The sequence below is a fragment of the Xiphophorus hellerii genome, chromosome 23 (assembly GCF_003331165.1).
Source record: "Xiphophorus hellerii strain 12219 chromosome 23, Xiphophorus_hellerii-4.1, whole genome shotgun sequence".
Classification (NCBI taxonomy): Eukaryota; Metazoa; Chordata; class Actinopteri; order Cyprinodontiformes; family Poeciliidae; genus Xiphophorus; species Xiphophorus hellerii.
The window spans coordinates 9,206,677-9,232,273 of record NC_045694.1 but is presented as its reverse complement, the minus strand read 5'-3'; the positions used below and the strand labels follow the sequence as shown (position 1 = coordinate 9,232,273).

Sequence of the window (25,597 nt, the reverse complement as noted above, 5' to 3'; positions counted from 1 at the left end):
TGACTTGGGACGCATTCACACCAGTCCTGTTTAATCTGCTTTAATAAAACTGTTTGTTTGTCTAGACAGTTTGGTTCGTTTTGGTTTGAAGTGCAAACGCTAATCGAGCTCTGATACAGACCAAGAAAGTCAAACTCTGATCCGCCTAAAAATAATAAGTCTTGGTTTGGTTGAAGTGAACTCTGGTGCAGCTTGAATGCATGTGAATGCCAAGCGGACTGGAGGCCGCTCCAAAAGCAGGAAGCGGACTACAATGCAGGGCGTTGTGGGTAAGTACAACCAAAACAAACATGCGATGCTAACGTTAGCGGGAGAAAAAACTCCTGGTCTTTTAGCAAAGACACAAAAGAAAACCTACAACTGCTAAAATCTGATGCCACTCCATTTTTGTTTTCAGAAGATGCACTCAGTGTCTTCTTGAGAGGTTTTTGTGTCTTTTCCTTCAGTAGCTCTTGGTGCAGCGCCCCAAGAGGTGGGGAGGGGAATAGTTTTCTAAAGGGTTTAGTTCCTTTGACACACTGTAGTAGGAAAATGAACCACAGCAGCAGAAAACACAACAAATGTTGCAATTTTTGTCCCAAATGGATCACAGTCTACCAGACTTTCAGGTGTGAAAACATCTTTAAACTTCAACTTAGTCCTTTCATCAGGGATGAATTCAAATGAACTTTTGTCTGCTGAACTCATCACAGGAACTACAACGCTCCTAAAAGCGGCTATAAACAGCGTAAATGGTGAAGCACTGTTGTGATGCGCTGAAGGGGGCCTGTTAGAAACGGTAGGAGCTTCTTAAAGAGACAGAGACCAATTTCAAGGCATCAGAAACAACTATGATGTGAAGTCAAATTTCTTTTAAGTTATTTTTGCTGTATGCAGCATTTTCACAACAACTGCAGGTGACATGCTTACTTGATTGTGCAATAAATCATACAATACCCATCCTTTAAGTTGAATGCAAACCATGGGGAGATAATTTCAGCCATTAGAGACTAAAGCAGGATTTGATATTTGACTTTGACCTGAAAGAAGTGACTGGTTGTGAACATCTGTGACATGCCAGATCCAAACGAAGCCTAAGCGAAAACGTCACCTCGAGCAGAGAGGCTTTAAAGACGAGAAAGGAATTTAATCTCTCCTCCTGAGAGCGTTGTACTTTTCCACTCCTCCTCGCTTGTTTATACTGCCTGATGAACTATTTTGGTACAAAAATGAAGCTTTTATGGGATGTAAGACATCAGACATAGCAGAACTTAGTTATGTCTCCAGAGACGACGGTTTAGAAATGTCTTCAATGACCACATTCCACTTCTCCTTTGGTTGCATTTTTTGTTAGTTTCAGTCTGACATTACATTACAAATCCTTCTCCAGGTTCACGTATAACTTGACCAGACTTTCCTTTTTACTCGGTTTAGGAGAAAAGGCCATGAAAAGCAGTGACAAAGCTTAAAACCGAGCAGAAGATTCACAAACTGACCTGTGAATCTTGCCTTCACAGGAACAGCATCACTGAACTGTGGGTTTCTGCTGCTTCCTGTCTGTTAAACCACAGTCAGAACAAAATTTCTTTCTCTGTGTAACAACGGAAAGTTCTCAACTCCCCCTCCTTCCTTCTCAAACAACAAACCACGACTGATAGGTTCACGCCTACCAGACATATAGCATTTCCTACATGAATCATATAGCTGCTAGATTTATCTGCAGTGGTGACGTAGAACATGCAAATGGTGGCGCTTTCTTAAAAATAAATCAAAGGTTTTTTTGTTAAAAGTCACTATATTTGGGTGTAAAATAGCAAAACTTTGATCTGACTAGCAAGAAATGTTGGATTTTAACCTTTTGACAGCGATGTATTCAAAAAGATCTGAACGTTTTTAATTAAAAGACGACATCTGCCCACATTGATGACACTCCAGGTAGAAACTAACAGCGCAGCTAAACCCAAAACCATTTGTACGCGCTCACATCCCTAACTCTGAGTCAGTTTCATGTGAATTCTGAGAACGAACTACCAAGTTCCTGTCATCAGGGCTTTCTCGTATGTCAAAATGCGACATAGGTAAACCAACACAAAACACAGTGTGTGTGCAACTGCTGAAGCACTTCCACGTCCTTCAAAAACTCTATAAATAAAACTTAAGTTGTGGTTTTGAAATGTGTAAAAACCCAACCAATCCTTCAGTTAAAACCCAACAAATGTCATCGAATTTAGCCGTCGATATGTCCATGCTGTGAAAAACATCAGAGTCAAAACTACCCCCACCAACCTATTTCTGTAATGTGGCAACAGGCCACATGTCACTGATAGGAAGAACCGCGAAATGTTGTGAAAACAGGACAGGAAATTGCAGAAAAGACTCAGAAAAGACAACTGTGGTGTTAAAACATCACAGCGTGATGCGCTGCTGCTGCAGCTGCTGCAGCTGCTGCTGCTGCTGTTTCTGATGTTCGCAAATCTCCTGCACTTTATCAAAAGATCTGGATGTTTTATTTAAGGATTGGCGTGAGGATTATCTGCATGAGTTAGACCTCTCTGTTTTCTGATTAACACTTAAGGAAACATCAGCAGAGGTGATGGTACATCCTCAAAGCTTAAGTAATCTGCTATGAGTGATGCAACATTAAATACAAAAAAAACAAGCCACTGCAGGTTAGTTATTCAACATGGCTTGTTCACCATCGTCTATTTGATTGGCTAAAAACAACTTTTGGTTATCACAGGCTTCATTGTGGAAAAAAGGGCAAAATATAGTATCAATAATGTGCAATATTACTGTTGCAACTTAAGTTGTCTATAAAAGCAGGTACGAAATGTTCCCTTCGCCGGATTCATCTTGATACAAAGTCAGTAAGAAACATCCTGTAGCTGCCACCACATTGTGCCTGAAAATGTTGGGTACAACAAACTGCAAAGATACAAAATGGCAAAAGGAGGAAAATAAATTTCAAACACAATTCCCACAAAAAATAACCGTATTGCTCGGGTTAGGTGCTGCTTATTTTGACATTTTGTACCTAAAAGGTCCATTAAATTAGCCATCAGTTTGTACCCACCAGAGGATCTTCTGTACCAATTTTAATTGTAATTTAGAAGAAATTATTTTCTCTATTTGGCTTCTCCTCTTTGGTAAAGATAAGCAGTTAATGCGGGTACAGTTGGTTTAATCATATTTTAGAATAATCAAAATTGAAAACACTTTAATGAAGTAAAACAAACAGATCTGCCATTATTAGGATGCTTGGGTATAAAGTCGTCTTTTTTATCAAAACAGACGTTAAATCAACATCCGGGACAAAATAGTAATATATAAAAGCACAAAGATATTACTCCTGACCCACATTTTTCTCTTCCACTTTTCCCCTCTCGTCTCCATAAACATTAGCATATTAGTCTCTATAACACATTTCAGATGTCAGTGAAAGTTGATTCAGTTGGCCAAATGTGCCACTGGTTTGTAGAGTTTGCATCAATAATGCCTACATATTATGTCCACTAATCTTTGGTGCCACTATTTCATACCTTGATTTAAAAAGCATCGATATTTTTCAACCATTTTGTTTCAATTTACTTAAATCGTACATTTCCGTCACTTCTTATGCTTTGGTATTTCTACGAATTGGATGTAAATGATCCTTAAAAATTATCAAAACTTATTTGTAACAAAATTCAGGTGTGTGATATCAAACAAAAACTTTACATTACACTCCATTCCCAAATATTTTTGCTCTCATCCCACATCTGAACCTCTTGACTCTTGGAAATATGAACGATTCTAACTCTACATCAAACCAAGATTACTTTGCTATGACCTTTTGCTGGTTAAAATGATTACCGGGAATCGACGTGCCTTTACAGAGGACGTAGATACAAAATATCTCCAAGCCAATCAGTAGAAAAAAGAAAATAAAAGGCTTAGTTTTGTATCAGAAAATCAAAAACAACCAGAATTTAAAAGGTATTACTCCAAACATAACAGCATTGCTTCAGCTCAAATACAGTCTTTCTGATTGCATTGTTCATCTCAAAAAGTAGCATGTTTGATAGCATCTACATTGCTAGTCACTCCATTTTCACAAGTGAATAAAAAACATGCAAGTCAGTACAAGAGTGTTGGTTGCTTCTTACTGCCCAGCTTACACTCTCTTCCTCTGCTGTAGTTTGGCTGTCGAGTGGCAACTACCTGAGGCTTAAAGAGACGGGAAATTCTCATTTTCCCTTAGAAAACTTGACCAAATATCTAATTAAAGATAAAAACAGACTAATGCATGATTTTTTTCCCGCCTCAAGCACATTAGATGAGATTGGTGACAACTGGAGCTCAAAGTGTTTACATTCATACCAATACCAACATGTTACAGCACAGGGCCACAGCCCGGTGCTGGGAAGAGAGGACACAATACCCAGAAAATACCTGCAGCATGCTCCAAACCTGAACATACAAGGTGAAAAAGGCGACATCCCTCTTTTATTTCAATATATGAACATCAACTACAACACAACAGCTTGCTGTCTTCGACGGACAGAAATCAATTTGTAGTTTGTCTACAGTTTGAACTTTGTCAGGACAAATTTCAATAATTGAACGATTCACAATGAACGCTAATTTGTTTACAGTACACTTTGAGGTATGTGCTCAGATAGAGCGCAGGAGTCCCAGTGCTCCAAGTCGGATTCGAGGCTGGATAGGGGACCCGGCTGCGCATACCAAACAGGTCTGGACACACGCAGGCGCATGCGTCCTCCCACCGTCAGGTATGCAGAAATATCTAACACACCTTGGGATGGAGCAGAGAGCGAGCAGGCAGGGAAACAATAATGATTTCTGTTTTATGTGTCGAGCTTTTCCGACAATAGCAGCCTGGCATTCTGGAAACGACTGTTTGCTGTTCTTCCCCTCAGGCATGAAGGAGGTATATTGGGCTGCAACAATGTTTCTATGTCTGGAAGTCGGACCACATTTGGGTTGCAAGTTGTAAAAACCTGAGAAATTTGCCAAGTAATGAGCAACATACTGTACATGTATGTTGGCAACACAAGGCAACAACAATGTATCTCAGAATTCAAACAAGAGTAAATTAGTGCAGAAGTATAGGTTGCATTTATTTCTGCAACCTACACCGGGAGACATATTTTTAAATGAAATGTTGGTTAGAAACCCTTTGCCTTTCCAAGTGGAAGTTATAGTTTTAGGTTTTCTACTTCATAGTTGTGTTAAATGTTTTCTAAATCTGCCAATTAACACATAAACTAACAAAACAACTAGCTAAATAAACTAAAATGATCAATTTTTTTTACCCCAAAGAGTTTTTGCAGCGCTAGTGGCTCGTATTTTTTTGCGACAGTAGGCAGACAGGAAAGAGGACGAAGACATGCGGTAAAGGTCGCCGGGACCAGGAGTCAAACCTGTGACGTCCGCGTCAAGGACTAAGGCCTCCAAACGTGGGGCGTGCTAACCCCCTGCGCCACCACGTCACTTATTTCTTTTGCAAATATTACACAAAGTATTATATACATGTTACCAAGGGAAAAAATATTCAGCTTACATTTTACTTTGAGATTACATCTCACTAAACTAACATGGATTACTTTTTCTCCAAATGTGTATCCTTATATGAAAAATGTTCTAAACATAAAAGTAACCCAGCACAAAATTGTCATTCTTAATATGAGAGAAATTAGATTTAAAGAGGCTTTTTTTTTTACTGGCAAATACCACTCATGCTAAAACAAAGCTAACTGTATCAGAGTCTACATTTTGTAGACTATGATGTACAAGAAAACACAAGAGGAATTTTGTTTTTTAAGTAGGCCTAAAAAACCAAGCTAGCTAGCATGAGCAAACAGAAAGGGCAAGAAGAAAGTAAATAAGAACTTAAACGTCTTTAAGAAAGCTGAAAATTACTTGCTCACAATTTCCCTCAAAGCAAGTAAAATGTTATTTATTTGATGTATTTAGTAACATTCATGCTAAAGGTAGTAAGAGGGTTACAGACACTGTTTGAGACATTAGAAATTTAAACTGCTGTAGATATTTACAAATATTATATAATGTTTAAGCAGAGACTTGTTAGCAAAACAAATAATACACAATGTTTTTAAAAATTTGTCATTTCAATATCCCTCATATATTCTGTCTTTTAATAAAAGTGCCAGAGTGAATGAAAATATCTCGTTACATGTACTATAAAGTAAAACTACCCCTCTCCCACCTGTTGCTGCACACTGATTGTTGGAAGAAGGCTCTTTTTTTGGCTTTTTGGATATATTTTCAGTCCTGTAAAACATTGACAGTTGCATGTCTGCATTTATGTATCATCTAATAACAATGGACATAAAACAGTAAAATATTTTTTCATCTTTATTTCCATATAATGTTATAATTTTTTGTTTTACTTGTGTAAATACTGTAAAATGCATTTTTACTGAAGGTTATCAGACACTCAGTGTCTCACTCTGGCCAGGACTAGTTGAAAAGTTAAACACAGCAGTTTACACCTTCTGCAGAGCTGTTCTTAAAACTTCTGCAGCTCATGTTTCGGTTTAAGAAATTATAATAACTTAATCAGCGCTTCCCGTCTGATCACTGGTGAAGCCTTACAGATGGGCCCACTCGCTCTGAGACAGCCCAGCTCCCCTCCAAGACTTAAGTCTGATCTGATTTCACACCATTGGATACTGGGTCAGGTGTCACTCTCCAACGTTTCTATCTAATCTTGAAGCCAGTAAATGTGGCCCGTTCCAGGATCTGAGCACAGAGGTGCGGAGTCACTGCATTTGAGATACCAGCTGCATATTTTAAACACAAGCAGAGGAAAAACTCGCACAGCAATGTGACTCAAACTAATGACCGTGAGGGCTGCATTCTTTATGTATTACGATCTTACTTCTAATTCAAGCACAATTCGAGCCCGATTTAAAGCTGCAGTAGGTAGCTTTAATGAAACTGTATTTTTTACATATTTGTTAAAACTGTCACTGTATCATAACAGTTTGGAATAAGACAGATAATATGTGAAAAAAAATTATCCTCTGCCTTCTCCCAGTGCTAACTAGAGACAACCAATCAGAGCTCAGAGACGGGTCTTAGTGCTCTCAGTCACATACTGGACTGGCGCTACTGCTAGCATAGCCTGTTGTGAATGCTAGGCTAGTTAGCATGGCCGAAAATTACGGTGGATAAACAGTTTTCCTGTACTGTTAATTTAAAAAGCAATTCAAACCCGAGATAAAATGTCCCACTAGATGTTGTTGAAACATTAAAACAGAACGTAACTTTAATAAAAAATTTTTTTTACATATTTGTTGAAACTGTCACTACATCGAGACAGTTTGGTATGAGACAGATGATTTGAAAAAACAAGATCCTCTGCCTTCTCCCAGCGGTAACTAGAATCAACCAATCAGAGCCAGGAGGCGGGCCTTAGCGCTGTCAATCACAATCTCGTGACGCTGCAGCTAGCATAACATATTGTGAATGCTAGGCTAGTCAGCATGGCCACCAATGACGGGAGATAAACGCTTACAACTTACGTTGTAAGTTGTTTCTCCACCATTAGCACATTTAGGCAGCAAGTACATAAGGTTGATTGATAGAGCAAAGACCCTCCTCCGGGCTCTGATTGGTTGGTTTTGGTCGGGAGCAGTGCATTTCTTCACACGGCAAGAGCAGCTCAGAGAAGAAGTGGAGGAGATCAATCTTTTCACAGATTATCTGTTTCGTAACAAACTTTCATAACATTCTTTGTAAATGTTACATATTGCAGCTTCTAAATGTTTTCTACAACTTGGTCTGTATGCCAACAGATTTAATCCCGCACACATCAAACAATGGTTTATATTACTTATATGGAGAAGTGTTTGGGACGTGAGCAGGAAGCAGAAGGACAGTCTGCCTGGATAGGTCAATATTTGAGAGAGCTTTATGAAATATACTTGTTTACGATCGGCAGCCGATGAGGAAGGTGCAGCCTGGGTGCAGGAGATGAGGACAATAAACTACCTGTTTAGACACAGAAGTGGTGAGCGGGGTTCATATAACAACATATTTACACTGCGGTATTGTTCCACCATATTAAGGATGTACAATAATTACACGAGAAGCAGAGGCACAAGATAAGAACATGAGTTCAACCAAACATGATGGTTTTCAGGAAGATGGACGTAAGTAAGGAATCAGTTTATCCTCTGGTGCTACTTTGAATAAAGAGGCCCGACAGTCGGTCTCCAGAGGGGCCGGGGTTGTGTTATCCTGATGAGAGTCACAATGCAAAAACGCAAAGGTAAACAAGGAGTGGCTGTTGCTTGGGAACACACAGAGGGAGAGGGCTGTAAAGCAGGACCTGCAGTAAGGGAAAGAGAGAGCAGGTGGGCCTCAAACTGCTTACTACCAGTACAGAAAATACCAGTTACCAACTGGAGTCACAAAACCTAATTAGTAAAATTTTCTGGTAAGTGTGGGTCAATTGGCGGTGTCAAGGTGTACTGCTAAAGTTTTCTATTCTACACATTAAAGTCCTTTCAATGAGGTACCAGAGAAATGATTGCTGCTTTCTCCCCTTTTGTTGCTGCCGTTTTCCTTCAAACAAGGCTGGACGATATGGATGAAAAACTTATCACAATGTAAGTGTTTCATATCTGTTAGTCTCAGTAATTATTGATTTGTTGTTTTTTTCTTAAATATCTGAAATACTATCAAACTGGCGGCGTGATCGTTTCTGTTTTATCAATGCAATGTTGTATTTTTATTTTTAAGCAGTTAGAGGAAAACCTTAAACTGCTGCTGCAGGAATTTAAGTTGCTAGGTAACCACAGAGTGAGTGAGTTGCTAGGTAACCACAGAGTGAGTGAGTTAGTTAATTCCACCAACTTTGATTAGCTAGATGTGAGACGTAGAGTAGACAAAGCCTTTCCTCTAAAGCCTACATCTCCCAGAATGCTGTGCAGTTCTGAATCAGAGTTCAGTCAATATTGTATATATTCAATATTCCATCAGATGTGTTATTTATTTCTATTGATTATGTGTCTATTGCAATATAAAATGTTATTGATTTATTGTCCAGCTTTACTTTCAAATAAAAAAAGACAAGTTCGTCAGTTTGGGATATTGTTGGTCATGAAAAGCATCGACAGTCAGCGTTTGGAAAGAAAAGATAATGCTGCTTAAAAGCCACACATCTTTTGTGTGCTTTTTATAGCGTGGTTTCACGCTATAAAAAGCACACCATGCTAAATGCTTCTACCAAATTTGGTACATTTTTTTATTTAGCCTATGTGTGAAAGCCAACATAGCAACAACAACTATAAAAATTGTGTATTATTTTAAAAACTTCACAAAAATAAGTAAATTGTTAATAACTTTATTTCTACTGCCCCATAATAAGCCAGAAGCTAAAGAAAAAATGCTATTCTACTTTACAACATCACAACTTCTCCTTTCTCAGAAAAATGTAAAAGAAAACATTATCAGTTCTGCAGAATGTAACTGGAAATAAAATGCAGGACAGTTTGCAGCATGTACCATTTATATGTCGCATTGTTTTAATGTGCAAAAGGGACTTACTTAAAATGCAGCATGAAAGCACTGACACCAAGGCTGTGCATGAAAGTTTATAGACAAATACTCATGCAGGAGTTATTTAAAGCTGGGGTGTTCATGCATTCACATCAAAAAGAAGAACTGTCCTCTTTAAATATTACTGCAGAGAAACTTCAAACTAAATAAAACATTTACAAGTCACCCACATCGTTATAGTTTTAGAGGAAGGCTTATTAAAAAATGTGCAGTTAAAGTTGAGCGTAAAGATAAACATTTAATTGATGAATACACAGTTTGGGGCCATGAGCATGGCAGGTTTTTCATATGAGAATCTGCTGCTGATGCTTGCAGACAGACATCACTGCAGCTGGATGTCTGGGGCAAGAATGTCTGGAAAACATGTGGGAAATCAATTTCCCTCTGTGCTTAGATCAAAACAGATCGTTCTGTACCACACATTGTTTAAATCAGCACAAGATAAAACCTATTTCAGTCCTAATAAGTCAGTTTTATGTTCACACACATCTCGCACATGGGAGTGGATTTCTGCATGAAGTCATCTCATGCAGGGTGGAACCACATAATTGGAAAGAACAACACTGCACCATGGATGTGTTTTCAGGCCACTTCAGAAAAGCAAGCATAAAGGCATAAATACATCATATTTCTACAACCAATGCAGTAGCAAATGACTCGCTTGAAGACAGAGTTGAACAGAGATCTGTAATGGAAATTTTTATGATGCTCTGCATGTTGCTTTTATCTAGGATGAAATAAACCTGCGTCTCAAAGCTGCCTTCACCCACGCAAACAAATCATAGTAGATAAACATATACGACCTTCGTGTTGATGACATGAGGTATAAAATTAAAAAGGTATGGAAAACTGTCTGTTTTGTGGTTTTTACTGTCTGGTTTGCACCTCAACTAAGAAGAAAACTTTTTATTTTCCAGCCTAGGATCCTTCACCTGGCTGAAACATTATTCTGAGTAAATGCATTTGATTAAGACTAAGATTATACAATACCTAATTTAAAGTTTCACATAACTGTACCTAAATGCCTTCGATTACTATCAGGGTTAGGATTGCAGCCATGTTGAAAGACTTTGCTCTCACAGAAGCATTACATAATCACAACATGTCATAAAAAGGTGTGTCACAATGCCCCATATATCTCATTTATGGGCATTTTGACCCTCTTTTAATCTAAAATCACAAAACCTTGCTCTGAGTTTCAGCCTGACCGATGTACTCAGCCTATAAAATGAAAATATCCAACAAGTTCAGCAAACAAGCTTAATTTTTAGTTATTGATGGCTTTATATTAATATATTAATCTTTATCTAAACATCTTCACTATAGCAAAAGTGAAAATCTGAGAGATAAAGAAAGAAGTTAATGATCTGTACTAGAATAAGGTCAGTACACTCTACAAGTAAAGAAAGGAGTCTGCTTTTATTACTCTACAAACAGAGATGTGGCCCATCCAATCTAGTATAAATATCACGCTTGATAATCAGGTAATTCCTGGAGTGGATAGATCTATACATAGATCTGTAATCTTTAAATTACAGTTCTCTGTTTAATACAGAGAGTACTCCACTGCTTAGCGGCAGATATTTTAGTGTTAGAAATGAGGAAATATTAAACGTTGATGTGTTTTGCGAAATTTTTTTAGGAGAACTGCAAGTTGTTGTCACAATAACAACTCCAAGAGTTCAACAGAGAAGCAAAAAAAAAAAAAAGCAACAGCTGGGACACAGAAACTTGTTTATTTTATTTTTTACTTTTAACATCCATCTGTCAAGAAGCACACATGATTTGGAAATGCCAGCAGCCTTTTGGAAGTTTCTCACATTTTACAACCTAAGAGATCAACATAAAGGCTATGTTGATACCAACTAGCAATGCTAACCGCGCTAGCTATGCTAATCGCTAAACGTTTTTAAAACCAGTTATAAGTGTCATCATCATACATTGTCTCTCTGTTTTTGACAAAAGGATTTTATAGGATTTTAGTCAAATTAGGTTGATGTTTTTGTCAGACCTTTTATCAATAACACAGTTAATTTTTGTGAATACTAAACAATTGCTTGAGTCAGACGGGAGCTAGCTAAAACGTTGTTAGCTTGCTCTCTGTTGTGGAGTCTATGGGCTCTTTGCACCTCAGCTTCCGCGTTCGGGGAAAAGCGGCTCATTTTTGTCCGGTCTATTAAAGATGTCATTTTACAGTCGGTGTTTGCAGGGCTTGCCAAAGCTAACAATTAACGATGTACATCGTATTTGTAAAGCCCCATCAAGCAAACTGGAAAAAGGTTTTAAGATGTACGTATCGTCATACATTCATGGATATGAAGGTGAGTCTTACTTTAAAGTTCTTTAAACTTCGTGGCTAACATTAGCTTTAGCTTATGCTAATAATATTCTCGGACATTTTACTAATACAATTGTACTATTTAAATATCTAAACATTCTTATTCTTTCTAACGGACAATGTTCTACGTTATTCTGTATTCATTTTTAAGTTTATTGCTTTAATGTGTGTTTTTGTCGTTGGTGTCAAACAGAGACCAAGTAACGGGGAGATTACGGTTCGGGCTTTTTGCTTCCGAAGCATGAGGAAGCAGAGAAGCCCCATAATTTTTGTTTATTGTATTTTTGAGTTCAGACATATTTAATTAAGAAACCAGAGGTGGGGCGAGTAACACAAATTTTAAAAAGAAAAAGGTTTGTTGCGGTGTGGATGCTTACCTGTGTAAAATCGGATGTCATCATCAGACCCTGCGAACCTTTGTAATCCGAAGGTAGAATGGATTTTCAGTTCTTTGATCTGGCTTGTTAGGGCTTTTATTTCTTCTTTTAATTTCTGGTTTTCATTTATTACCATGTCCAGGCCAGCTGGTTCTGGGGACAGAGCAGTAATCGTGATCTGCATACGTGCAGTTGCGCCGCTGTCCGGCTCTGGTCATACACTGGCTCTTTCCCACTGGTGTACTCTTTCCCATACACTGGCTCTTCCAGGCTGAACACAGAAGTTGTCCATTGAAATAACACAGGGATTGCTCCTTTTTTTTACCATTCTTCTCCCGCCAGGAGTTTTAGGCTGATGAAACTGATCCGGAGGGAAGTGAAGGCTGCAAACTTTGCTATGCGATGTTAGCTTGAAGTTGTCGCGACGAATATTGACAAGCCATCATCTTTATAAGTCAGGATCGCTTGGAAATCCATGAAAACTTAAACGACTGTTATATTTAGAAGACGCTGTGCACCGTGGAACACAACAGTGTTCATGGTATTGCTTCAATTGCCTTTGAAATACGAGTTTATCTTTCCTTGCGGTCATGGTCACTCAAAAGGAAAAAAATGAGCCGTATTTGCGCATGCGGATGTGACGTCAGAGCGGCAGGTGCAAAGAGCCCATTGTGCTCCACACATTTTAGCACAAATTTTATTGATTTAACAGCTTTATAGCATAACCTTAAAATAGACACAAAACCATTGTTATGGTATTTACTTTGTGTCACCCTATCAAAGGTATAAATTCTACAATAAATACATTTCCTAATAAAAATGTTATGAATTTAAAAATAACTGTATTGACCTCTGACCTCTGTAACTCAGTTAAGAACATAGAAAATCTGTAACAACAGGATAAATCTCAGCCTTCAATCCCTATTCAGTTCAGATTTATTAAGGATTGAGGAAAAAATATAGACTATTAAATAACAGCCATTAAAATTCTGAAGGGAAAAATTTAAGAGGTGAATCGTGGATTAAAATCTAAATACTCTGCATATCTCAGGCCTGTCTTCATAAAAACATTCTTCAGATTTGATGATCACAGTATTACTGAGAAAAGGCCAGCCAGTCCCAGCATGTTCCAAGTATGAGAGGGTTGCAACACGGAGACACCATTGCTCAATCAATTTAATTTTATTTATCAAGGGAGAGCTTCTCTCAGTACCTACTGCTCAAATGCACAACTAGATACAAAATGTGCCTTGCTCAGAGGCACAGTAGCAGCTAAAGCAGAAGAGAAAGTTAAACATTAACTTTCCCCACCCAGATTTCTTTTTTTTTTTTTTACAGAAATTAAACTTCCCATTACAAGTTCTCCGACCGTTGGGCCAAAATCCATTTCAGGCAGAGATTATAACTTCTAAAGAGAAATGCAAAACAGCGTTACACTTTCTCATGTTAATATTTTCCATCTACGTTGACCAAAAATAAGGTACTCTAGGGAAATAAAACAGAGTTTCACTATGAGTCTGATGGTTTCCTGGAGTCACCTCAATTACGCGGCAGATGTCCTGGAACTACAGGTCACCTGACAGCAAGTAAGAGATTTCAAAACTTGTAAAACTGGCCATAAACAACCTATTATGGCTGTACAGACTTCACTAGAGTGGAAAAGATTTATTGCGGTAGTTTTATTTAGCTGATCAGCCTAAGACAAATATAACCAAAGGCATGAAAACTTCTCGCCTCCAACTCAATATTCTAAATGAATGGATGCTAGAATGACACTTGACACCAACCTACTATTTAAACAGAACCGTGAAACAGCCCTACATGGCAACAGATATTGGGTTGGGTGGAGGCTAATAACATCAGACGATTCTTAACGTTGTGGGAAAATACTCTGACAGATTGTTTCTACTCCTTTTAACAAGTTCTCAGTAAAAGTTACTAGATTTTCAAAGAATCTGTAGACTACACAGGATAAAGCGCAGAGCTGCCCCTCCCCTACCTGTTGCTGCACACCTACTCGTTTTCAATAAAGATAAATTCACAGTTCAAGATGTAAGCTAAAAAAGAGCATTGTCATCTACCATTATTTTGAAGTGAAACTCAAAATAAAATAGCCTAATGTTCTCTGAAATACAGTTTCTACAGATTTAATACAAAGATTAGGAGCCCCTCCCCCACACGTTGCTGCACACAGCCAGTCAACTGAATGAACAAAGGCAGGACTTTTAGATGACTAGCTATTAATATATCACCTAGTTCCTCTATAAATAAAAAAACATTCTGCGCAATAAATATATTTAACTATCCACCTCTAAATTTAGATGTTTATCCAATTTTTTTAAATTTGTGTATAAAATGTAAAAAAAAAAAATTTAAATATTCATGTATGCGTTGTTTTAAGGGTAATTCTCCCTTTTCTGTATTAAATAAAAGTATATTTTATGTGAATTCAATGGTAGTATTCACATGAATTATAGATTATTTTCCGAGGAAAATCAAGAAATTTCCGGAGAGCTTGAGCTCCTCCAAACCAGCAACCTAAAATTTCCTCATGACATTATTTCCAATGTCGCAGGACTAGGCTTCTCAGATTTATTTCATGCCTTAAAGGGATTATAAGGGATGATGAGTTCCTGTGAAAATCTAAGTGGTTACCTGCAGTAGATAATTATCTTCATTTAGTGTAAATCCAGACTAATTAATGCCAGAACCTAATAGCTTGTCCAAGCAGGTGAACTTCTACGGTCTTAAAACACCTGTAAACCTTCACACAGTCGTCGTTGTAGGATTGGGGCATTTATTTATATTTTTACAGGGAAGCCAGTGATTATTTACACAGGAAACAGAGGTTAGAGTCGTTGTGCCACTAATGGTCTTCCTGTTTTTATCTCTGATAAAAAAGTAAGGTAGTGGAAAAGTCAATAATGTAGCATTCACTTAAATCATTCATTTTTACTGTTACCTTCCTTCATTATGAGACAGTTACTCTAAAACAGTCAGACCAGGCTAAGCATTGTTTCTTTATTCTAAATTATTTTTAATACACCAGTAACAGTAATAGCAAAGACAGGTTAAGCTAGGTTTGTATAGAATGAAACATTTGTAATCCTTCAGCAGACAATTATTTATTGTTGATGTTTTACTTCCAAAATTTTCTGTCAACTTTGACACATTTTTAACAAAAAAAAGAAAAAAAACATGGTGGGGAAGTGGTGGACTGGCGTAGCGCCTCTACCACCAGGCTTAGCTAGATTTTTGGAGGAAACTCTGAAATACTACAGATTTCAGAAGTACCTTTTATGAGTAAAACATAAAATTTTTTTATGTAATTTGGCACTACACAGATAAAACTAATTTGATTTGACTAATAAAATCCTATTTTAGCACACAACTGTTATCTTGATGTTCTATTTAAGTGGGCCTCTGGAGTCTTGAGGGCCACATAAATAGCTTTGGCGGGCCAGATCTGGCCCACGGGCCTCCAGTTTGACACGCCCCTTTTTAGAGCACATTCAGTAAGTGTTTCACAGAGGATGCTCATCGGTGCTGCCCAACCCAATACCTCAATTTCCATGTATAAAAAGTTGGTTTCCATATAAATAATGTCTAAATGGAAAAATTACGATGTGCTGAGATGTTCTGAAAATAGCATTTGTAATGTAGAAGTAGAAGTTTTGTGACTCCAACCAACAATTATTTATACTAAATGAAAACACCAAGCGCATTATCTACTACAGGTAAGATACTGCCTGCTTATAAGCTTCTAACCGAACCTGAGTTTTAAAACACATGCAATCAAGGCTTGTTTACACGTTTCTTACAGGCTGGATGTATAGTTTGCATGCATTTATCACAGCTGATGTTTGTCCTACCTGAACACAAACACTGTTTATTCTTTTCAGAGTTTCTGCCTGGAACATGAAACACAATAATCCCTCCATTTTTACATATCTCAAAACACTGAAACTGTAGTAACGCAGCAAAACCCTCCTCCTCTCGTCCTCATCGCGGGCCTCCTCTTGCAACGTCCCGGTCCTCTTGCCCAAGCCCTAATGATCTAATTACAGGCTAAACTTGTTGACTTTGTATAGAAAGAAGAGCCAACTGCCATCCTGTCCCCTGCCCCACTTCTTTCTGCTCCTTATCAGCCCCAAAATGAGATTCACACAGTGTCACAAAACAGCAGCTCGTCTGAGGTGATACTGTGAGACACGAAGGCCTCATTTACAATACAAATCAGGGTGGGAAAAGAAGAGAAATTTAGGACAAATGCAAACTCAGACCAGGTCAACAACAGAGTCATTCACACACAAATGCTAAAGGGCATGAGAATAAATATGCAGAATAAACACTTTTTCTCTTTCCTAGTTGAAAAGGCCCTGAGCTGCAGATAAAGAAATGCAGCTCTGGAAAAAATAAAGAGACCACTGCACTGAAAACCTCCTGGTTATTCCACCAAATACGGATTTCTGAACTCTTCCCGAGTTAAAACATTAGTATTGCTGTTTCTAAATGAACATTAACTTGTTTTCTTTTTTGTTATTTTGACCATTTCTCATTTTCTGCAAAGAAATAAAAACTTTTTGCTTGTAATTTCAGAGACATGTTTGTCAATAGTTCATAGAATAAAAGAACAATGTTTATTTAACTCGAACATATACCTATAAAAAGTAAAATCAGAGAAACTGATCATTTTAAGTGGTCTCCTATATTTTCCCAGTGCTGTATTTCAGCTAACTTTTTCATGAAAATGATAATGAATAATAATAAAATCCTTTCCATAATTCAGTTTTTTTTCAATATGTTTAACCAAAGTTGAGCAGCTTCATCTCCAACTGAATTGGGTGTGAATGCATCTCAGGCTGCAAGAGCGTTTATGCAGTACTCCAGCATGCACACTGTGTTTTCTTGTGGTCCCCAAAGTGCAGACTGGGTTTCTGGTAAAACAGGAAGCAAGCTTTTATCTTTGCTGCTCGAGCAACTTTTAGAAACAGCTTCTCAAAAACGTTAAGGAGAATCATTTGGTTCAAAGGAGGGCAAATGTAAAAAAAAACACAGATTAGGAGGAGGTCATCTTTACATGCAGAAAAGAGGAGGCATACGACTAAAGTTTAAACTTTCCAGTGAGCACAAAAAGACATCCGTCCACGTTACAAGAAAAGCGAACATTCTGTTCTGGTGAACTTAAGATTTGATGCATGAAGCAGTGCATGACTGACTTTACACAGAAAGAATCGCTGGAGGCGAAAACCGCCGCAAAAAAGCCGCTTTTTTGATGTTCACCTAGAGGACAGCAGAAGCCCGCGACAGATTAAATTCAATTTGGTCAGTAATTACTGATTAACACACCATGAAAAATAGATGTGGGTTTGGTCCAGGGGCTTGCAAAACTCTGTTCCCGCCCTTGGTTCAACACCCCTTATAAGGCAACAATTTGTAAAAGAAATGCAAGAGACAAGCATATCAGTTAAAGATCGCTGCGAGAGTTTCTGAAAACAATGTGCAAAAACCAAAGAAAAATCAAGTTTGAAACCCTTTTTATAAGATAAAGTTCAACCACACAGTTTCTATAAAGCAACTTAGGTTTTAATATAAACCACATTGATCATAAAACAGTAAAATTTATTTAACTTTTTCCATGATTAAGATGTGAAACAGAAGTAAGCGTGGAAACAAATGAGAGGTTCTTCAGTTGAACTGGAATAACTTGTTAAAGTTCCTGAGAGACCTTTGACAGGACAAGGTGTGTAACTGAAAAATGTCATAAAGTCAGGTTTCAAATTAACTTCTTTTCTGTTTTTAATGGGACTGCTACCAAATATACACCCAATTTAAACCCAAATATGACAGTCAAATGTTACATTTATAAAAATGTTGATCAATTTCTGAAGATTGGCTTCAAACAGCACGACCAAAACGGCTTCAATTATCGGATTAAGCGAGAAGTTTACATGAGAGTTGTTCATAACTGACCTCAAAGACACTGGATTCGGATGACAGGATCCATTATAGCGATCGAAGAAGAGTCGATCGCACCGACCATTGGAAAAAAAAGAGACAAGAAGGTGAAACTGGGAATAATCCAAGACGTATTCAGATGAGGGGGAAAGGTGCCTAAAGCCCTGAAGTGGCCAGACCCACGCCTCTTCCTCACACTGACAAAACAAAAAAAAATTACACAGGAGGGGGAAAAAACACGACAATGCAATGGCTGCTGTTTGAAACAGGAAAAAAAGCAGAAGTGTAGTGAAGCAACTTGTCCTCTCCCTATGAGTCACGCAGCGCAGTCGCCATTGGTAGAGACGGCCCGAGGCGCAGGGCCTTCACCTGGCCAATCAGCGAGGAGCATGCAAATGGTTTCAGGTGAGTTGTGCTTGATGGATGACGGCTGAGGGGGGAGGGAAGACCAGAAACAACCAACATGGAGGCCACACCTAGAACGGGCTGAAAGACGATCGACGGGTTCCTCCAGCAGAGGCAGAGGAGTGCTGGAGGTGTAAGTAAACAATCGGACAGGTATGCCTTCACTTTAGACTTTGACCAAACAATAAGGGCCAAGCAGGTGATTAAAATCAGCATGAGAGAGATACATGCTCTCTCCCTTTAAAATATGAAAAAGCCATTTTGAGGATTTAAATTAATCAGTTTGGTGATGTAGTTTTATTATGCGCCCATTTTCCAAAATATATTTTCTACGATCACTGGGGCAGCTTACTATCAAGGTTATTAAAGTTAACCAAGATTAACGAAATAACAAAAACTGAAAATATTTTTATCAAAGCTGCCGCTTATAAAAGTATATTTTTGTACATAGTTTTACAGTTTGGTATGAAACAGATAATCTGTGAAAAAATTGATCTCCCAGTGCAAGAAACAACCAACCAGAGCGAGGAGGCGGGTCTTAGCGCTGTCAATCACAATCTAATGAGGCGCTGCTCGTCACCTCTTTCCCTCACCCCACTTCCTTTCTGCTACATTGCAGCTAGCATAGCATGTTGTGAATGCTAAGGCTAGTTAGCATGACCACAGATGATAGCAGATAAACAAATTTCCTATAACGGTAATTTGTTTCTCCGCCATCAGCACATTTAACAGCGAGTACATGAGGATGATTGACAGCGCTAAGATCCTCCTCGAGGCACTGATCGGTTGTTTTTGATCAGTAGCGTTGCGTTTCTTCAGACAGCAGCAGTAGCTCAATCAGTAGTTGAGGGAGTTTGATCTTTTCACACATTATCTGTCTCATGTTATAATGTTAGGAAATTGTGACAGTTTTAACAAATATGTAAAAAAAAAAAAGTAAATTCTCTATAAGAGTTACTTATTGCAACTTTAACTGCAGGGTTTCCCCAGTGTATTATAAGCCTGGCGGCCCGCTATGCTTTACTAGCTCCCCCGCCAGGCTAAGCGTCCATCCATCCATCCATTTTCTTCCTCTTATCCGGGGTCGGGTCGTGGGGGTAGCAGCTTCAGAAGGGAGGCCCAGACTTCCCTCTCCCCGGCCACTTCTTCCAGCTCTTCCGGGGGAATCCCAAGGCGTTCCCAGGCCAGCCGAGAGACATCGTCCCTCCAGCATGTCCTGGGTCTTCCCCGGGGCCTCCTCCCGGTGGGACGTGCCCGGAACACCTCACCAGGGAGGCGTCCAGGAGGCATCCTGACCAGATGCCCGAGCCACCTCAACTGGCTCCTCTCGATGTGAAGGAGCAGCAGCTCTACTCTGAGTCCCTCCCGGATGACTGAGCTTCTCACCCTATCTCTAAGGGAGAGCCCAGACACCCTGCGGAGAAAACCCATTTCGACCGCTTCTATCCGCAATCTCGTTCTTTCGGTCATGACCCAAAGCTCATGACCATAGATGAGGGTGGGAACGTAGATCGACCGGCCCCCTGAGGGACACGGCCGAACGCCTTCTCCAAGTCCACAAAACACATGTAGACTGGTTGGGCGAACTCCCATGCACCCTCCAGGACCCTGCTGAGGGTGTAGAGCTGGTCCAGTGTTCCACGACCAGGACGAAAACCACACAGGGGAACTGCCCCCGATGTCCATGCAATATTGCAGAGCAGGGTCAGCCAACACAACTCTACAACATCCAGAGCCTTAAGGAACTCCGGGCGGATCTCATTCACCCCCGGAGCCTTGCCACCGAGGAGCATTTTAACCACCTCGGCGACCTAGTCCCCAGAGATTGGAGAGCCCAACCCGGAGTCCCCAGGCTCAGCTTCCTCAATGGAAGGCATGTTGGTGGGATTGAGGAGGTCTTCAACGTATTCTGCCCACTGGCCCACAATGTCCCGAGTAGAGGTCAGCAGCACACCATCCCCACTATAAACAGTGTTGGTGCCGTACTGCTTCCCCCTCCTGAGACGGCGGATGGTGGACCAGAATCGCCTCGAAGCCGTGCAGAAGTCTTTCTCCATGGCCTCTTCAAACTCCTCCCACGCCCGAGTTTTTGCCTCAGCAACCATCTGAGCCACATGCCGCTTCGCCCACCGGTACCCATCAGCTGCTTCCGGAGTCCCACAGGCCAAAAGCGCCCGATAGGACTCTTTCTTCAGCCTGACAGCATCCCTCACCGAAGGTGTCCACCAACGGGTTCGAGGGTTGCCACCACGACAGGCACCGACAACCTTGTGGCCACAGCTCCGATCGGCCGCCTCGACAATGGAGGCACGGAACATGGTCCACTCAGACTCCATGTCCCCCACCTCCCCTGGGACGTGTTCGAAGTTTTGCCGGAGATGGGAGTTAAAGCTCCGTCTCACAGGGGATTCCGCCAGACGTTCCCAGCAGACCCTCACAACACGTTTGGGCCTGCCAGGTCTGACCGGCTTCCTCCCCCACCACCGGAGCCAACTCACCACCAGGTAGTGGTCAGTGGACAGCTCCGCACCTCTCCTCACCCGAGTGTCCAAGACATACGGCCGCAGATCCGATGAAACGATGGCAAAGTCGATCATCGAACTGCGGCCTAGGATGTCCTGGTGCCAAGTGCACATATGGACACCCTTATGCTTGAACATGGTGTTCGTTATGGCCAATCCATGACAAGCACAGAAGTCCAACAACAGAACACCGCTCGAGTTCAGATCAGGGAGGCCGTTCCTCCCAACCAATCCCCTCCAGGTCTCACTGTCATTGCCCACGTGAGCATTGAAGTCCCCCAGCAGAACAAGGGAGTCCCCAGGAGGAGCACTCTCCAGTACCCCCTCTAAGGACTCCAAGAAGGGTGGGCAATCTGAACTGTCATTCAGCCCGTAAGCACAAATGACAGTCAGGACCCGTCCCCCCACCCATAGGCGGAGGGAGGCTATCCTCTCGTTCACCGGGGTAAACCCCAACGTACATGCGCCGAGATGGGGAGCAACAAGTATGCCCACTCCTGTCCGACGCCTCTCACCTTGGGCAACTCCAGAGTGGAAGTATGTCCAGTCCCTCTCAAGGAGGCTGGTTCCAGAACCAGAGCCATGCATCGAGGTGAGACCAACTATTTCTAGCCCGAACCTCTCAACCTCACACACTAGCTCCGGCTCCTTCCCAACCAGAGAGGTGACATTCCACGTCCCAAGAGCCAGCTTCTGCAACCGAGGATCGGACCACCAGGGCCCCCTCCCTCGGCCGCCACTCATCACACAATGCACCCGACCCCTTTGGCCCCTCTCATTGGTGGTTAACCAAAGTATGAAAAAACTAAAACTCCTACTACTACAACTAATAGAAACTAAACAAAAAGAAAAAAGTAATAAAAACTAGAAAACTTACTAATTAAAACTAACTGATTTACCCAAAACTATTATAATCCTGTTTTTATCCACACATAAACATTAAAGTGTCCCAGAATGCTGTTTTTTATTCCTCCAGACATGTAGGTGGCGCTAAACATGGATTATGAGTGATACACAAAAATATTCCAGACAAGGTTAGGGGCAAAACAAAACAAAAAAACTAGATTGGAGAACAAAAAAGATCATGTTTCATGTCATATACACCAAATTCTCTCTTTACTGCCTGAATATTTCAGCTGAAACTGAGACTCAGACATCAGGCAACATTTGGACAATTTGTTTTTGTGAATTTCTGCTGATCATGTAACCTCAGCTAAACCGGGCCGCTCGGTGTGGTGATCTGCTGATGTAGCCCATCTGCTTCATGGCTTCAAGTTGTGTATTCAGAGATGGTTTTCCAGATAAGTCGCGAGCAAATACTCGTTATTTGAGCTCCTCGTCTGAACCAACTGCCTGTTCTCCACCAAGGCTTTATTCCCACACATTTACTGGACTTTTCATCTTCTGTAAGCCAGAGAGATGATTGTGAATAAATAAAAATCCCAGTAGATCAGTGGTTTCTGACCAGTCTGACTGGAAACAACAACAATCATCTCACTTTTTAAAGTCACTTAAATCCTTTTTCTTCCTCATTCTTATGTTTGATTCAAACATCTTTATGCTTAAATACTTGAGTTGACGCCATGTGATTGGCTGATTGATTGGTACTAACCTGCAGCTGAACCTCATAAAGTAGCAAGTGATTTTATATCTAGTGAAAACTGTTATATTTTATATATTTTACATATTTTCCTGATAGTTTAAAGCATTTTGCTTTCATGCAATAACAACAAACAAACCGTGAAAATATATAAAGAACTGAAACATTTGACAGAGGAGGAGCAAAGTGTCTCTCTTCCTCACGTTTACCAAAGAAACGTTGCATATTTGATCTATAAAACATTCAGAGCCCATCACAGATGTGATCGGAAAGAAAAAAAATAGCTTATATAATATTGTGTTAACGTTAACATAGCAGAAGATAATGAAAATAATCTTTCATCAGAAGTGAACTTAAGCAAACAGGAAGGGGTGGTGTTGTGGTCAATGTGTTGAGCGCTCTCTGCGTCGTCACACAGCAAGAACAAACTATTTTTGACAGAGCCAGAAGTGAAGTATTTATATAACAGCATTGAACCTAATTTGGTAAAGTGGAGAAAGAACAGATGGCTCGACTTTTAAAGAGAAACTAACATATTAAACGCCTTAGCTCTCACTGCATCCAACGATTATTTTAGTTATTGATTTTTCTGACGATTAATCAGATAAAAACATTGGAACATTTTGCAATTTTTTTTATTTAAGTCTTTTTTTTTTTACAAAGTTAGAAATATATTAAAGCCCAATTCCTTTTTTTAATAAGTAAATAATTATTTTATTGCCTTAATTTAGTGAATGCTTGATCATTTTGTAGCAAAAAATATATTTCTAACATCAACATGTGAAAGGATCAGACCTTTCTGCTCAACTTGACATCAATGCAGCTAATCTCTTGATTGTTTTGTTTTTTTGGATCAATTGATTAATAATTATATTAAAAAAGGCAATCGGTAGGAGATTTTATTTTATTTGTTACATAATTTGAACCATGTGAAGCTAAAAGCCACTTGAGGAGTTAGAAGTAGAACATATGTACAGAATTTGTTTATTTTTAATCATAAATGCAAAATGTTTATTTTTTTTGTCCAGTTTTGGCTTGATTGCAGCTCTGATCTGAGTGTGTTGTTCTTTCAGTAAGTAGCATAATCATATTTAATAAATACAGACAAATCTGTGAAGCAAAATGTCGTGTCCTGATTTTTTTAAAAAGCCGTTTAGATATTTACAGACGCATCAGTTTTAGACAGTTTGAAAAGTATGGAGTGATTACTTTTCATTTTACATTATGATTACATTTTCCAAGGGTTTATTGATCCATCTGTTCATCCATATGACTGTCCATTCATTCATTTATTCATCCATCCATTTCCATGTTTAAACCCCAAACACTGTTTTATATAAAATGTCCTCAGAACCAATTGGGGAACTTTGTTTTCATACAGCAATAATTATTATTGTAACAACTGTCGTAAGTAACTCATTTGCTACATTAATGAATGTTTTGGTATGTTTATGGTATGTTATTTCGATCTACCAGCCACACCAGAATCAGGTGAAAAATGAGAAAAAAGTCAATATTTTAAACTTTCACAGTGAAAAAAAACACAAAATCTTTAAAATGTTGGTCTACGTTTTAGTTTAAATATCTTGTACACCTGAAATAAGACAAAACTAAATTTCAAGTAACTTTTAGGGAAGATATAGGAGCTTGTTTTAAGTCAATAATTCCCTAATACTGATTAAAGAAGAAGTTTTAGTTCCACTGGCAGATTATTTCATTAATATAATCACTCATGTTATGAGTGAAATAATCTGCCAGTGGAACTAAAACTTATTTTTTTAATCAATATTATAGAATCGTTGATTTAAAACAAGCTCTTATATCTTGCCAAAAAGACACTTGAAAATTTGTTTTGTCTTATTTCAAATGTAGTAAGGTGTTTGCAGTAGAAACTAGAATGAAAGTACTTGATATAATTTTGTGTTTTCAGTGTGGACAGTGAAAAAAAGAATATTAATAATGCCACATTCATTCATTCATTCGGTTTGTTTCGAACATTTTTTAAAGTTGTATGTGGAAATATCCTGTGTTGGATTAATAAAGAGACACGCAAAGGAAAAAAAAAATCCTTATAGATATCAAGAATATTTTTGGAAACTATGCAAAAGCAGCAGAACATTATTAATATTTAATAGCCTCAGGGTCAGCAGTTTGCACACCCACTAAACCAAATCTGGAGTAAACTCACACATTTTGTGAAATCCATAAGAATTAAGTGTTACTTAAAAAAAACCAAACAGAAAAATTTGTCTTTATCTGCCACCGACTTACAACCCTTCCAAGTTATCCTTTGTAATTCCCCCCATTAGCACAACAAATCCCATTTCTGCTGAATGTTGAAAGGTAATAAAAGTGAAGATGTTCAAATTGCTTTTGCCTGGAGACATGTCAGTGGGATAAAATGAAACTCAACCTCTGTGTGAAATCACAAAAAGCCCTGTATCACACGCTGCATTTTTGTCCTACTTTGTTCTCTCTACCACAGCTTACCAACCAGAGCAGACAAAGAGCGAGCCTTGATGTGAGATCAGTGCCAAGACGTGAATGTGCAGACTACCTGAGAGGACACACCTTTCCTTTGGTGCAAAAGAAAGAAAATCAGCTCACATGTTACTCTTGCTGTGAATAGCAGAGGCCATCAGCAAACAGAAAACAAAACAGGGAAAAAACTGCATATTTTTATCAACACAAATTAGAGCCATCTTTGGGTGCCAAATTCAGATGGAAAGATTATTAAAAATAGTTTTTAATAAAGCATTGGGTGTAGTAGTTTATTCTTCAATGCCTTTTCTTCCAAATCAATCACAAACTTCAACATAAGTTATTG

At 39.2% G+C, this 25,597-nt stretch overlaps 1 protein-coding gene across 2 annotated transcripts in view; it reads right to left on the bottom strand.

The window, feature by feature from the left end:
- Nucleotides 1–25,597, bottom strand: part of LOC116714270 (ETS-related transcription factor Elf-4-like) — a 70,885-nt gene that overhangs the window by 32,439 nt on the left and 12,849 nt on the right. Inside the window, exon 1 of one of the 2 annotated variants that reach the window (XM_032554730.1) lies at nt 18,259–18,538. The exons of the other annotated variant lie outside the window; for it this stretch is intronic. The gene's annotated coding sequence lies outside the window, so the exon portion shown is untranslated. Of the gene's footprint in view, nt 1–18,258; nt 18,539–25,597 lie in introns of those variants that run through there. 2 annotated transcript variants of the gene reach the window in all.